We start from the raw sequence: 14,164 nt of genomic DNA on the forward strand, positions 1-14,164 counted from the left end.
CTGAGGAGATCCATCCAGAGGGATAAGTGTGTGCTCGCCTGGCCGGAAGGTCCCAGGAATGAAGTACAGGGCCCCTCTAGCTCCTGCTGCAGGGGCTTCTTTGTTCCACATGACCCTGCCTCCCAAGTACACCCATTTGTCTGTGAGGTCCTTGGCCCAGCAAGAATCCCTGCTGCTTTATTGAGGAGATCCATCCAGAGAGGTGAGTGTGTGCCGGCCCAGCTGGATGTTCCCAGGAACAGACTACAGGCTCTCTCCATTTCCTGAAATGTTTTTGGCCATTCAGCAGGGTGTCTCCCTGATTACTGACTTTCTCTAGTTAAAACATCCTATCTTGCCCCCAAGCACTCCTATCTATCTGCAGGGTCCTTAGATCCACCAGCCTGCTTCACAGCACAAGGGATCTGAGAGCCAGTTCCAGTGCTGAGGGATCCTAAGAGAGAGCAGACCAAGAAAATCCCCCAAGTACACAGTCAGTCAAAGCAAAGATTGGACCAAGACACCAAGACTCTCGTGGCTGCATTAAAGTAAGAGATGGGCAGGCGCCAATGCAAGAATTCCTCCAACAACCTGAAAAGCAACATGACAAAACCAGAACCCAGTGAATATGCAACAGGAAGACTTGAAAACCCTATTCCAGAAGAAGTAAAAGAAATCGACTTTAAATGTAACATTATGGAAATAATAGAGGCCATTAACAGGATGTGAAAAACTCCTTTAAAGAAATGGAAGAGAAGACAAACAAAAAGTTAAAAAGAAATTAATAAATCCCTCAAAGATACCCAAGAAAACCAAGAAAAAGCAATCAAACAGGTAATGGAAACAGTTCAACACTTGAAGACCAAAATGGAGGCAATATAGAAAACAAAAACTGAGGCTCCGGGTTCTAGCCGTTCTGCCGCCCTTTCCGTCGCCTCGGCCACTGCCCTCGCTTGCCATGCTCTCTGCCTGTGTCCCACTCGCCACCATCACTGACCAGCAGCAGCTGAGGGTGTCGCCACTGAAGCTACTCAACCTGTCTGAGAAGGAGAACACGCCCCCGAGTCTCAGCGGGACCCACATCCTGGCAAGCAAGGCTGCGAGGAGAATCTTCCTGGACCCAGCCAAACCGGAAAGGAAAGAATCTGCTAAGCCCAGCCTTGAGGATGAGCCCTTACTGAGAGAAAGTCCCCGCCGCTTCGTTGTCTTTCCCATCGAATACCATGATATCTGGCAGATGTACAAGAAAGCCGAGGCCTTCTTCTAGACGGCTGAGGAGGTGGACCTTTCCAAGGATATTCAACACTGGGAAGTGCTGAAATCCGACGAGAGACTTTTGTTTTGTTTTGTTTTGTTTTGTTTTGTTTTGTGTGTGTGTTTTTGATTTTTTTTTATTTAATTTTTTTCTCATTTTTTTATTAAAGATTTCCATCTCCTCCCCTCCTCCTCCCCCTTCCCTCCCCTCCCTTCCACCCATACCCCCACTCCCTCCCTCTCCAAGCCAAAGAGCCATCAGGGTTCCCTTCACTATGTTAAGCCCAAGGTCCTCCCAACTCCCCCCAAGTCCAGGAAGGTGAGCAACCAAGCTGACAAGGCTCACAGTGAGCCCGTCCATGCTGAAGAGTCCAATCCCATCGCAGTTGTCCTTGGTTTCTCAGTCCTCCTCCACCGTCAGCCACATTCAGAGAGTCTGGTTTGGTGCCCTGCTCCATCAGTCCCATTCCAACTGGACTTGGTGGTCTCCCGTTAGTTCAGTCCCACTGTCTCAATGGGTGAACGCACCCCTCACGGTCCTGACTTCCTTGCTCATGATCTCCCTCCTTTTGCTCCTCATCAGGTCCTTGGGAGCTCAGTCCAGTACTCCAATGTGGGGCTCTGTCATTTTCTCCATCCAACGCCAAGTGAAGGTTCTATGGTGATATGCAAGATATTCATGAGTATAGTAATAGGATCTGGACATTATGGCGCCCTGTTCTCAGCTGCCCAAGGAACTAGCTGGGAGCATCTTCCTGGATACCTGGGAACCCCTCTAGAGTCAAGTCTCTTGACAACCCTAAAATGGCTCCCTTAATTAAGATATATAATTCCTTGTTTCCATATCCACCCTTCCTATATCCCAACCATCCTATTCCCCCAAGCTCTCCCCATCCTCCACTTCACACTTTTCTCTCCCCATTCCCCCACCATCACACCACACCCCCAAGTTCCCATTTTTTGTGCGGCAAACTTGTCTACTTCCAATATCCGGGAGGATAACAATATGTTTTCTTTGGTTTCACCTTCTTATTGTCTTCTCTAGGATCACGAATTATAGGCTCGATGTCTTTTATTTATGGCTAAAAAACGATTATGAGTGAATACATCGCATGTTCATCGTTTTGGGCCTAGGTTACCTCACTCAGGATGGTGTTTTCTATTTCCATCCATTTGCATGCAAAATTCAAGATGTCATTGTTTTTTTACCGCCGAGTAGTACTCTAATATGTATATATTCCGCACTTTCTTCATCCATTCTTCCACTGAAGGGCATCTAGGTTGTTTCCAGGTTCTGGCTATTACAAATAATGCTGCTATAAACATAGTTGAACAAATGCTTTTGTAATATGATTGGGCATCTCTTGGGTAAATTCCCAAGAGTGGGATTGCTGGGTCCTGGGGTAGGTTGATCCCGAATTTCCTGAGAAACCACCACACTGCTTTCCAAAGCGGTTGCCCAAGTTTGCATTCCCACCAGCAATGGATGAGAGTACCCCTTACTCCACAACCTCTCCAAAAAAAGGCTATCATTGGTGTTTTTGATTTTAGCCAATCTGACAGGTGTAAGATGGTATCTCAACCTTGTTTTGATTTGCATTTCCCTGATAGCTAAGGAGGTAGAGCATGACCTTAAGTGTCTTTTGGCCATTTGAACTTCTTCTGTTGAGAATTCTCTGTTCAGTTCAGTGCCCCATTTTTAATTGGGTTAATTTGCATTTTAAAGTCTAGTCTCTTGAGTTCCTTATATATTTTGGAGATCAGACCTTTGTCTGTGGCAGGGTTGGTGAAGATCTTTTCCCAGTCAGTAGGCTGCCTTTGCGTCTTAGTGACAGTGTCCTTTGCTTTACAGAAGCTGCTCAGCTTCACGAGGTCCCATTTATTCAATGTTGCCCTTAATGTCTGTGCTGCTGGGGCTATACGTAGGAAGCGGTCTCCTGTGCCCAAATGTAGTAGAGTCCTTCCCACTTTCTCCTCTATCAAGTTCAGTGTGTTCAGATTGATATTGAGGTCTTTAATCCATTTGGACTTGAGTTTTGTGCATGGTGATAGATATGGATCTACTTTCATTCTTCTACAGGTTGACATCCAGTTATGCCAGCACCATTTGTTGAAGACGCCCTCTTTCTTCCATTGTGTACTTTTAGCTCCTTTATCGAAAATTAGGTGTTCATAGGTTTGTGGGTTAAGATCCGGGTCTTCTATTCGATTCCATTGGTCGACTTCTCTGTTTTTTATGCCAGTACCAAGCTGTTTTCAATACTGTAGCTCTGTAATAGAGTTTGAAGTCAGGGATGGTAATGCCTCCAGAAGTTCCTTTATTGTATAAGATTGTTTTGGCTATCCTGGGTTTCTTGTTCTTCCATATAAAGTTGATTATTATCCTCTCAAGACCTGTGAAGAATTTTGATGGGACCTTTAAAGGTATTGCATTGAATCTATAGATTGCCTTTGGTAGAACTGCCATTTTTACTATGTTGATCCTCCCAATCCAAGAGCAAGGGAGATCTTTCCATTTTCTGGTATCCTCTTCAATTTCTTTCTTCAAGGACTTAAAGTTCTTGTCAAATAGATCTTTCACTTCCTTGGTTAGAGTTACCCCAAGATACTTTATGCTATTTGTGGCTATCGTGAAAGGTGACGCTTCTCTGATTTCCTTCTCTACTTCCTTATCCTTTGTATATAGGAAGGGAACTGATTTTTTGGAATTGATCTTGTATCCGGCCACATTACTAAAGGAGTTTATCAGCTGTAGGAGTTCTTTGGTGGAGTTTTTGGGGTCACGTATGTACACTATCATATCATCTGCAAATAACGAAAGTTTAACTTTTTCCTTTCCAATTCGAATCCCCTTGATCCCCTTGTGTTGTCTTATTGCTATTGCTAGAACTTCAAGCACTATATTGAAGAGTTAAGGAGAGAGTGGACAGCCTTGTCGTGTTCCTGAATTTAGTGGGATGGCCTTGAGTTTCTCTCTGTTTAATTTGATGTTAGCTGTCGGCTTGCTGTAAATAGCCTTTATTATATTTAGGAATGACCCTTGTATCCCTAATCTTTCCAAGACCTTTATCATAAAGGGGTGTTGAATTTTGTCAAATGCTTTTTCAGCATCTAATGAGATGATCATAAGTTTTTTATCCTTCAGTTTATTTATATGATGGATTACATTGATAGATTTTTTGTATATTGAACCAGCCCTGCATCTCTGGGATGAAGCCTACTTGATCGTAGTGGATAATTTTTCTAATGTGTTCTTGGATTCTGTTTGCCAGTATTTTATTGAGAATTTTTGCATCGATGTTCATGAGTGAGATTGGCCTGTAATTCTCTTTCTTGGTTGAGTCTTTGTGTGATTTAGGTATCAGGGTAACTGTAGCTTCATAAAAGTTGTTTGGCAATGACTGTTCTGTTTCTATATTATGAAATACCTTAAGGAGTATAGGTATTAGGTCTTCTTGGAAGTTTTGGTAGAATTCTGCATTGAAACCATCTCGTCCTGGGCTTTTTTTGGTAGGGAGGTGTCTGATAACATTTTCTAATTCTTCGCGACTAACAGGACTATTTAGATTGTTCACCTGGTCCTGGTTTAACTTTGGTATATGGTATTTATTTAAAAAAGTGTCCATTTCTTTTACATTTTCCAATTTTGTGGCATACAGGCTTTTGTAGTAAGATGAAATGATTCTCTGAATTTCCTCTGTGTCTGTGGTTATGTCCCCCTATTCATTTCTAATCTTATTAATTTGTTTGTTCTCTCTCTGCCGTTTGGTTAGTTTGGCTAAGGCTTTGTCAATCTTGTTGATTTTCTCCAAGAACCAGCTTTCTGTTTAATTGATTCTTTGGATTGTTTTCTGTGTTTCTATTTTGTTGATTTCAGCCCTCAGTTTGATAATTTCCAGTCTTCTACTTCTCCTAGGTGAGTCTGCTTCTTTCTTTTCTAGAGCTTTCAGGTGTGCTGTTAAGTCTCCAATGTGTGCTTTCTCTGTTTTTTTTTAAGTGGGCACTTAGTGCTATGAATTTTCCTCTTAGCACTGCTTTCATAGTGTCCCATAGGTTTGAGTAGGTTGTGTCTTTATTTTCATTAAATTCAAGGAAGATTTTAATTTCTTTCTTTATTTCTTCCTTGACCCAGGTGTGGGTCAGTAGTTGACTGTTCAGTTTCCATGAGTTTGTAGGCTTTCTGGGGGTAGCATTGTTGTTGAATTCTAATTTTAATCCATGGTGATCCGATAGGACGCAGGTGGTTATTAATATGGTTTTGTAACTGTGGAAGTTTGCTTTGTTACCGAGTATGTGGTCAATTTTCGAAAAGGTTTCATGAGCCTCAGAGAAGAAGGTATATTCTTTCCTATTTGGGTGGAATGTTCTAGAGATGTCTGTTAAGTCCATTTGTTTCATTACCTCCATTAAGTCTCTTAATTCTCTGTTAGGTTTCTGTCTGATTGACCTGTCCATTGGTGAGAGAGGAGTGTTGAAGTCTCCTACTATTAGTGTGTATGGTTTGATGGCTGCCTTGAGTTCTAGTAATGTTTCTTTAACATAAGTGGGTGCTTTTATATTAGGGGCATAGATATTCAGGATTGAGACTTCATTCTGATGGATTTTTCCTGTTATGAGTATAAAGTATCCCTTTCCATCTCTTCTGATTGATTTTAGTTTGAAGTCAACTTTGTTAGAAATTAGTATGGCCACACCGGCTTGTTTCTTAGGACCATTTGCTTGATAAACCTTTTCCCAACCCTTTACTCTGAGTAGATGTCTGTCTTTGTGGTTGAGGTGTGTTTCTTGTAAACAGCAGAATCCTGTTTGTTGGATCCTGTTTTCGTATCCAATCTCTTAGCCTGTGCCTTTTTATAGGTGAATTGAGTCCATTGATATTAAGTGATATTAATGACCAGTGTTAACTCTGGTTGTCATTTTTTATTTGGTAGTAGAGATTGTGTGTTTCCTTTCTTTGAGATGTGCTGGTGAAGGGTCGCTAGATGCCTGAGTTATTTTGGGCAATGCTGGACTCCTTGGTTTGTGATTTTCCTTCTATTACTTTCTGTAAGGCTGGATTTGTGGCTACATATTGTTTAAATTTGTTTTTATCTTGGAATATTTTGTTTTCTCCATTTATAGTGAACGAAAGCTTGGCTGAGTATAGTAATCTGGGCTTGCATCCTTGGTCTCTTAGTTTCTGCAGAACATCTATCCAGGACCTTCTGGCTTTCATGGTTTCCATAGAGAAGTCAGGTGTTAGTGTGATAGGTTTGCCTTTATAAGTTACTTGACCTTTTTCCTTTGCAGCTCTTAATATTCTTTCTTTATTCTGTATATTTTGTGTTTTGATTATAATATGGCGAGGGGATGATTTTTTTTGATCCAGTCTATTTGGTGTTCTGTAAGCTTCTTGAACTTTAATAGGAATATCTTGCTTTAGGTTTGGGAAGTTTTCTTCTATAATTTTATTAAATATAATTTCAGTAATTTCTGAGCTGTAATTCTTCTCCTTCTTCTACGCCTATTATTCTTAGGTTTGGTCTTTTTATTGTGTCCCAGATTTCCTGAATGTTTTGTGGTGAGAATTTGTTGGATTCGCTGTTTTCTTTGATCAGTGCATTTATTTTCTCTATGGTATCTTCAGAATCTGAGATTCTTTCTTCTATCCCTTGTATTCTGTTGGTTATACTTGTTTCTGTAGTCTCTGTTCGTTTACATAGATTTTCCATATCCAGCTGGCCCTCGGTTTGTGTTTTCTTCCTTGCCTCCATTTCAGTTTTCAAGTCTTGCACTGTTTCCATTAACTGTTTGATTGTTTTTTCTTGGTTTCCAAGGATATCGTTTACGGATTTTCTGAATTCTTTAAACTTTTTGTTATTCTTCTCGTCCATTTCTTTAAGGGAGTTTTTCACCTCCTGTTTAAGGGACTCTATTACTTTCATAAAGTCAATTTTTTCTACTTCTTCTTGATTAGTGTGTTCAAGTCCTCCTGTTGTAAGTTCGCTGGGTTCTGGTGTGTTCATGTTGTTTTTCAAATTGTTGGAGGAATTCTTGCACTGGTTCCTGCTCATTTCTTCCTCTGAATAATCCCCTTTGGGTCTTCTTTTAGAAGTTCAATTCACCCCAATGAATTCAATTCACTCACCCCTATGAATGATGGATCTTCTGGTAGACAGTCAGGTCTTCTTGCTGGCCAAGCAGCTTGCTGACAAAGGGCTTACCTTGCTGCAGGCAGGCTATTGAAGCAGGGGACCTCCCACTGGCCTGGGTGCACTCAATTCCCGGTCCTGGCGCCCAAACAGGCTGAGCTGTGGGATTTTGTGGCCCCCAAAGATGGGAGGATGAAGGGGGGGGTTCTGGGTGCAAGCTGGGAAGGGACAGGAAGAGAGAGGCAGTATTCGGGGAGAATAACCCCCCAATGAATGATGGATCTTCTGGTAGACAGGCAGGTCTCCTTGCTGGCCAAGCGGCTCTGTGACAAAGGGCCTACCTTGCTGCAGGCAGGCTATTGAAACAGCAGACCTCCCACCGGCTTGGGTGCACTCAATTCCCTCGACAAGAGACATTTTATATCTCACGTCCTGGCTTTCTTTGCTGCGAGTGATGGCATAGTCAATGAAAACCTGGTGGAGCGCTTTAGCCAAGAAGTTCAGGTTACAGGGCCCCGCTGTTTCTATGACTTCCAAATTGCCATGGAAAACATACATTCTGAAATGTACACTCTCCTCATCGACACTTACATTAAAGATTCCAAAGAGAGGGAATATCTCTTCAATGCTATTTAGACAATGCCTTGTGTGAAAAAGAAGGCCGACTGAGCCCTGTGTTGAATTGGGGACAAAGAGGCTACCTATGGAGAACGAGTTGTAGCCTTTGCTGTTGTGGAAGGGATCTTCTTCTCTGGCTCTTTTGCATCAATATCCTGGCTCAAGAAACGGGGACTGATGCCTGGCCTTACATTTTCCAACAAGCTTATTAGCAGAGATGAGGGTTTACACTGTGACTTTGCCTGCCTGATGTTCAGGCACCTGGTACACAAGCCTTCGGAGCAAAGAGTACAAGAAATCATTATCAATGCAGTGAGGATAGAGCAAGAGTTCCTCACGGAGGCCCTGCCTGTGAAGCTCATCTGGATGAACTGCACCCTGATGAAGCAGTACATCGAATTCATGGCGGACAGGCTTATGCTGGAGCTAGGGTTCAGCAAGATTTTCAAAGTAGAAAATCCGTTTGACTTCATGGAAAATATTTCACTAGAAGGGAAGACAAACTTCTTTGAGAAGAGAGTGGGCGAATATCAGAGGATGGGGGTGATGTCAAATTCAGCAGAGAATTCTTTTACCTTGGATGCTGACTTCTGAATAAACTGCCTGCTCTTTGCTGATTATTGTTCTCCCCTTGTCATAAAAAAATCAGCAAAAGCAATAAAAAAAGAAAACAAAAACTGAGAGATGGCTGGATATGAAAACTCTGGGTAAATGAACAGGAACTACAGAGACAAGTGTAACCAACAGAATACAAGAGATAGGAGAAAGAATCTCAGGCGCTGAAGATATATAGAGGAAATAGACGCATTGATCAAAGAAAACAGCAAATCCAAAAATTCTTAACACAAAACATCCAGGAATCCTGGAACACCATGCAAAGACCAAACCTAAGAATAGTAGTGGTAAAAGAAGAAGAATTACAGCTCAAAAGCCCAGAAAATATATTCAACAAAATTATAGCAGAAAACTTTCACAACCTAAAGAAAACATTCCCATGAAGGTACAAGAAGCATACAGAACACCAAATAGACTGGATCAAAAAAATTCCCTTGCCATATAATAATCAAAACACAAAACATACAGAATAAAGAACGAATATTAAGAGCTGCAAGGGAAAAAGGTCAAGTAACATATAAAGGGAAACCCATCAGAATTACACATGACTTCTCTATGGAAACCATGAAAGCCAGAAGGTCTTGGATAAATGTGCTGCAGACACTAAGAGACCATGGATGAAAACCCATACTACTTGTAGGGCCCGGGTCTACCCTTGTTCCTGGGGTGCATCTTGAGGACAGTTTCTGGTCAGCTAACTAAGCATCCTGTTTGTTCCTGTGCTCCTTCTGCCCCGCCTGGTGATTAGCTGTAGGGCATTGTTGACTCCATCATTGATATGGTAATTTCCCACCTGCCTGGGTGGATATCCTTGCACAGCAGCAAGGTAAGGATTTCCACAAAATTAAATAAACGGCATTCGGCGGCTGATCTAATTTCGAATGACCCAGGTCTCTTTGTGTGTTTTTCCAATCTCCAGGCCCTTGCCCAACTCGTGTATGGTACAGTGGCGTGCGAACTGTACCGAGGGGGTAACACAGAATTGGGTGTTACAACTACTATACCCAGCAAAGCTTTCTTTCACCATCGATGGAGAAAACAAGATATTCCAAGACAAAAACAGATTTAAAAAATACGTAGTCACAAATCCAGACTTACAGAAACTACTAGAAGGAAAACCACAACCCAAGGAAGCCAACAAGACCCACAATAACACAGACATCTGACAACCCTCCACCAGGACAACTCAAAGAAGGGAAACACACAAACACTAACACCAAAAATAACCGGAGTTAACAACCACTGGTCATTAATATCACTTAATATCAATGGACTCAATTCACCTATAAAAAGACGCAGGTTAAGAGAATGGATATGAAAACAGGATCCAACATTCTTTTTTTTTTCTCTCATGGTTTATTTTTTTTATATTTAAAAATTTCCATCTCCTTCCCTCCTCCTCCCCCCTTCCCTCCCCTCCTCCTCCCCCTTCCCTCCCCTCCCCTCCACCCATACCTCCCCTCCCTCCCTCTCAAGGCCAAGGAGCCATCAGGGTTCCCCACTCTATGCTAAGACCAAGGTCCTCCCAACTCCCCCCAGGTCCAGGAAGGTGATCGACCAAGCTGAGAAGGCTCCCACAGAGCCCGTCCATGCAGAAGAATCAGAGCCCAGCGCCATTGTCCTTTGCTTCTCAGTCAGCCCCCGCTGTTGGCCACATTCAGAGAGACGGGTTTGGTCGCATGATCCATCAGTCCCATTCCAACTGGAGTTGGTGATCTCCCATTAGTTCTGTCCCACCGTCTCCATGAGTGAACGCACCCCTCACGTTCCCGACTTTCTCCCTCATGTTCTCGCTCCTTCTGCTCCTCATCAGGACCTTGGGAGCTCAGTCCAGTGCTCCAATGTGGGGCTCAGTCACCTTCCCCATCTGTCGCCAGCTGGAGGTTCCCTCACGGTCCTGACTTTCTTTCTCGTGTTCTCTCTCCTTCTGCTCCTCATCAGGACCTTGGGAGCTCAGTCCGGTGCTCCAATGTGGGGCTCTGTCATTTTCTTCATCTATCGTCAGGTGGAGGTTCAGTTCAGATGGAATCAGGATCCAACATTCTTGTTTACAAGAAACACACCTCAACCTCAAAGACAGATACTACCTCGGAGTAAAGGGTTGGGGAAAGGTTTTCCAATGAAATGGACCTAAGAAACAAGCAGGTGTGGCTATCCTAATATCTAACAAAATTGATTTCAAACTAAGATCAATCAGAAGAGATGGAGAAGGACACTTTATACTCATAACAGGGACAATTCATCAGGATGAAGTCTCAATCCTGAATAATTATGCCCCTAATATAAAAGCACCCACATATGTGAACGAAACATTACTAGAACTCAAATCATACATCAAACCCCATACACTAATAGTAGGAGATTTCAACACTCCTCTCTCAACAATGAACAGGTCAACCACACAGAAACTTAACAGAGAAATATAAAAGCTAACAGATGTAATGAATCAAATGGACTTAACTGACATCTATAGAACATTTCACCCAAATAGAAAAGAATATACCTTCTTCTCATGGAACCTTCTAAAAAATGATCACATAATCGGTAACAAAGCAAACATCCAAAGATTCAAAAAAAATTGTAGTAACCTGAAGGCGTAAGTCAAAAACAATCCCACACCAGTTTGGAATTATGATTAACAGAATGGTTATTTATTTAAAGGGGAAAAACTTACAGATCATGGTCCCAGCCAATAGCCCTCTGCACAATCAGGAAGGGAGCCTAGTCACCAGAAGCAGAGCCGGAAGCCAGAGAGCGAGCGGACAGCAGTTGCTGCTTTTTTAAAGAAGGAGAGACCATGCCTCAATGGGCTGGTGTCTCAGCAGCTACTGGCTGAAGGAGCGGAAGGAGTTCCTGCAACAGTAACCACCTATGTACTATCGGATCACCATGGAATACAGTTAGAATTTAACAACAATTCTACCCCCAGAAAGCCTACGAACTCATGGAAACTGAAGAGTCAACTATTGAACCACCTCTGGGTCAAGAAAGAAATATAGAAAGAAATTAAAGTCTTCCTTGAATTCATTGAAAATAAAGACACGGGGCACAGACTCTGGCCTCCAGGCAGGTCTGAGGATTCCTGCAAGAGAGAGCGGGCTCCTTCAGATTGTGCTGCCAGGTTCGCTGTGTGATATTCCATCCCACCCTGCCCCTACCTTGGCCCTTTTGTCCGAGTGGCTTCCCTGGGCTGCCAGGAATCCCTGATCCTGTGCAGTGGAGTTCAATCTGGACTGGTAAGTGAGTGCGACCCTGGGGCAACCTGCCCTGAAAGAGAGCACAGACCCCCCCTCCCCCAGATCCTGCTGCAGGCTTGTCTTTGTTTCTCACATCCCTGCCTCTCCCAAGCCTTCCCTAGTGTATTCAGGTGTCCTGCTCCTGTACTAAGGCCATCCACCCAAAGGGGCCAGACTCTGGCCTCCAGGCAGGTCTGAGGATTCCTGCAAGGGAGTGCGGGCTCCTTCAGATGGTGCCGCAAGGAATAGCTCCTGCTCTGGCACTGAGGAGATCCAACCAGATTCAATCACAGCATAGATTGGTCTAAGACACCAAGCACCTCCCGGCTCCATTTGAAGGAAGAGATGGGCAGGCGCCAATGCAAGAACTCCTCCAACAACATGAAAGGCAACATGACATCACCAGAATCCAGACATCCCGAAACAACAAGAATTGAACACCCTACTCCAGAAGATATAGAAGAAACCGACCTTAAACAGTACTTTATGAAAATAATAGAGGACCTTAAGCAGGAGGTGAAAAACTGCCATAAAGAAATGGAGATGACAAGCAAAAAGAAAGCCGGGCGGTGGTGGCGCACGCCTTTAATCCCAGCACTCGGGAGGCAGAGGCAGGCGGATCTCTGAGTTCGAGGCCAGCCTGGTCTACAAGAGCTAGTTCTAGCTTCCTGTCCCTTCCCAGCTTGCACCCAGAATCCTCCCCCCTCCCCCTTCCTCATCCTCCCGTCCTTGGGGCCACAAATCCCACAGCTCAGCCTGTTTGGGCTCGGGGGACCTGGAATTGAGTGCACCCAGGCCGGTGGGAGGTCCCCTCCTTCATTTGACTGCCCGGAGCAAGGTAGGCCTTTGTCTGAGAGCTGCTTGGCCTGCAAGGGGACCTGACAGTCTGCTGGAGGATCCATCATTCTTTGGGGTGAGTGAGGAGTGAGTGCCCGAACCGCGGCAGCTGCCAGGAGAGGGACCACCGACTCTCCACAACTCCCCCTGCCACCAGCACACTTCCTGCTCTTCCTGCAGGGGTTATTCTCCCCGGATACTGCCTCTCTCTCCCTGTCCCTTCCCAGCTTGCACCCAGAATCCTCCCCCCCTCCCCCTGACTCATCCTCCCGTCTTTGAAGCCACAAAATCCCACAGCTCAGCCTGTTTGGGCTCTGGGGACCTGGAATTGAGTGCACCCAGGCCGGTGGGAGGTCCCCTCCTTCATTTGACTGCCTGGGGCAAGGTAGGCCTTTGTCTGAGAGCTGCTTGGCCTGCAAGGGGACCTCACAGTCTGCTGGAGGATCCATCATTCTTTGGGGTGAGTGAGGAGTGAGTGCCCGAACCGTGGCAGCTGCCAGGAGAGGGACCACCGACTCTCCACAACTCCCCCTGCCACCAGCACACTTCCTGCTCTTCCTGCAGGGGTTATTCTCCCTGGATACCGCCTCTCTCTCCCTGTCCCTTCCCAGCTTGCACCCAGAATCCTCCCCCCCTCCCTCTTCCTCATCCTCCCGTCTTTGGGGCCACAAAATCCAATAGCTCAGCCTGTTTGGGCTCTGAGGACCTGGAATTGAGTGCACCCAGGCCGGTGGGAGGTCCCCTCCTTCATTTGACTGCCCGGGGCAAGGTAGGCCTTTGTCTGAGAGCTGCTTGGCCTGCAAGGGGACCTGACAGTCTGCCAGAGGATCCATCATTCTTTGGGGTGTCCTGCTCCAGTTCTAAGGCCATCCACCCAAAGGGGTCAGACTCTGGCCTCCAGGCAGGTCTGAGGATTCCTGTGGAGGGGTGCGGGCTCCTTCAGATTGTGGTGCCAGGTTCGCTGTGTGGTATTCCATCCCGCCCTGCCCCCACCTTGGCCCTTTTGTCTGGGCTGCGACCCTGGGCTGCCTGGAATCCCTGATCCTGTGCCCTGACATTCCATCTGATCTGGTGAGTGAATGCGGACCCTGGGGCAACCTGCCCTGGAAGAGAGCACAGACCCCCTACCCCCACTTCCCTCTGCAGGCTTGTGTCGGTTTCTCCCTTCCCTCTGTGTCTCCCAAGCTTTCCCTAGTGTTCTCAGGTGTCCTGCTCCTGTTCTAAGGCCATCCACCCAGAGGAGTCAGACCCTGGCCTCCCGGCAGGTCTGAGGATTCCGGCAAGGGAGTGTGGGCTTCTTCAGATTGTGACGCAAAGAATAGGTCCTCCTCTGGCACTGGGGAGATCCAACCAGTTTCAGTCACAGCAATTATTGGTCTAGGACAACAAACACCTCCGCGCTCCTTTTGAAGGAAGAGATGGGCAGGCGCCAATGCAGAAGCTCCTCCAACAACATGAAAGGCAACATGACATCACCACAAGCCAGACATCCCG

The 14,164-nt window shown here is 45.1% G+C and overlaps 1 pseudogene; it reads left to right on the forward strand.

Moving 5' to 3' along the window:
- The first annotated feature begins 937 nt into the window (after nt 1–937).
- LOC119819801 lies at nt 938–8,576 on the forward strand (annotated as a pseudogene).
- Nucleotides 8,577–14,164: the final 5,588 nt, after the last annotated feature.

The sequence above is a fragment of the Arvicola amphibius genome, chromosome 7 (assembly GCF_903992535.2).
Source record: "Arvicola amphibius chromosome 7, mArvAmp1.2, whole genome shotgun sequence".
In the NCBI taxonomy this organism is placed as follows: Eukaryota; Metazoa; Chordata; class Mammalia; order Rodentia; family Cricetidae; genus Arvicola; species Arvicola amphibius.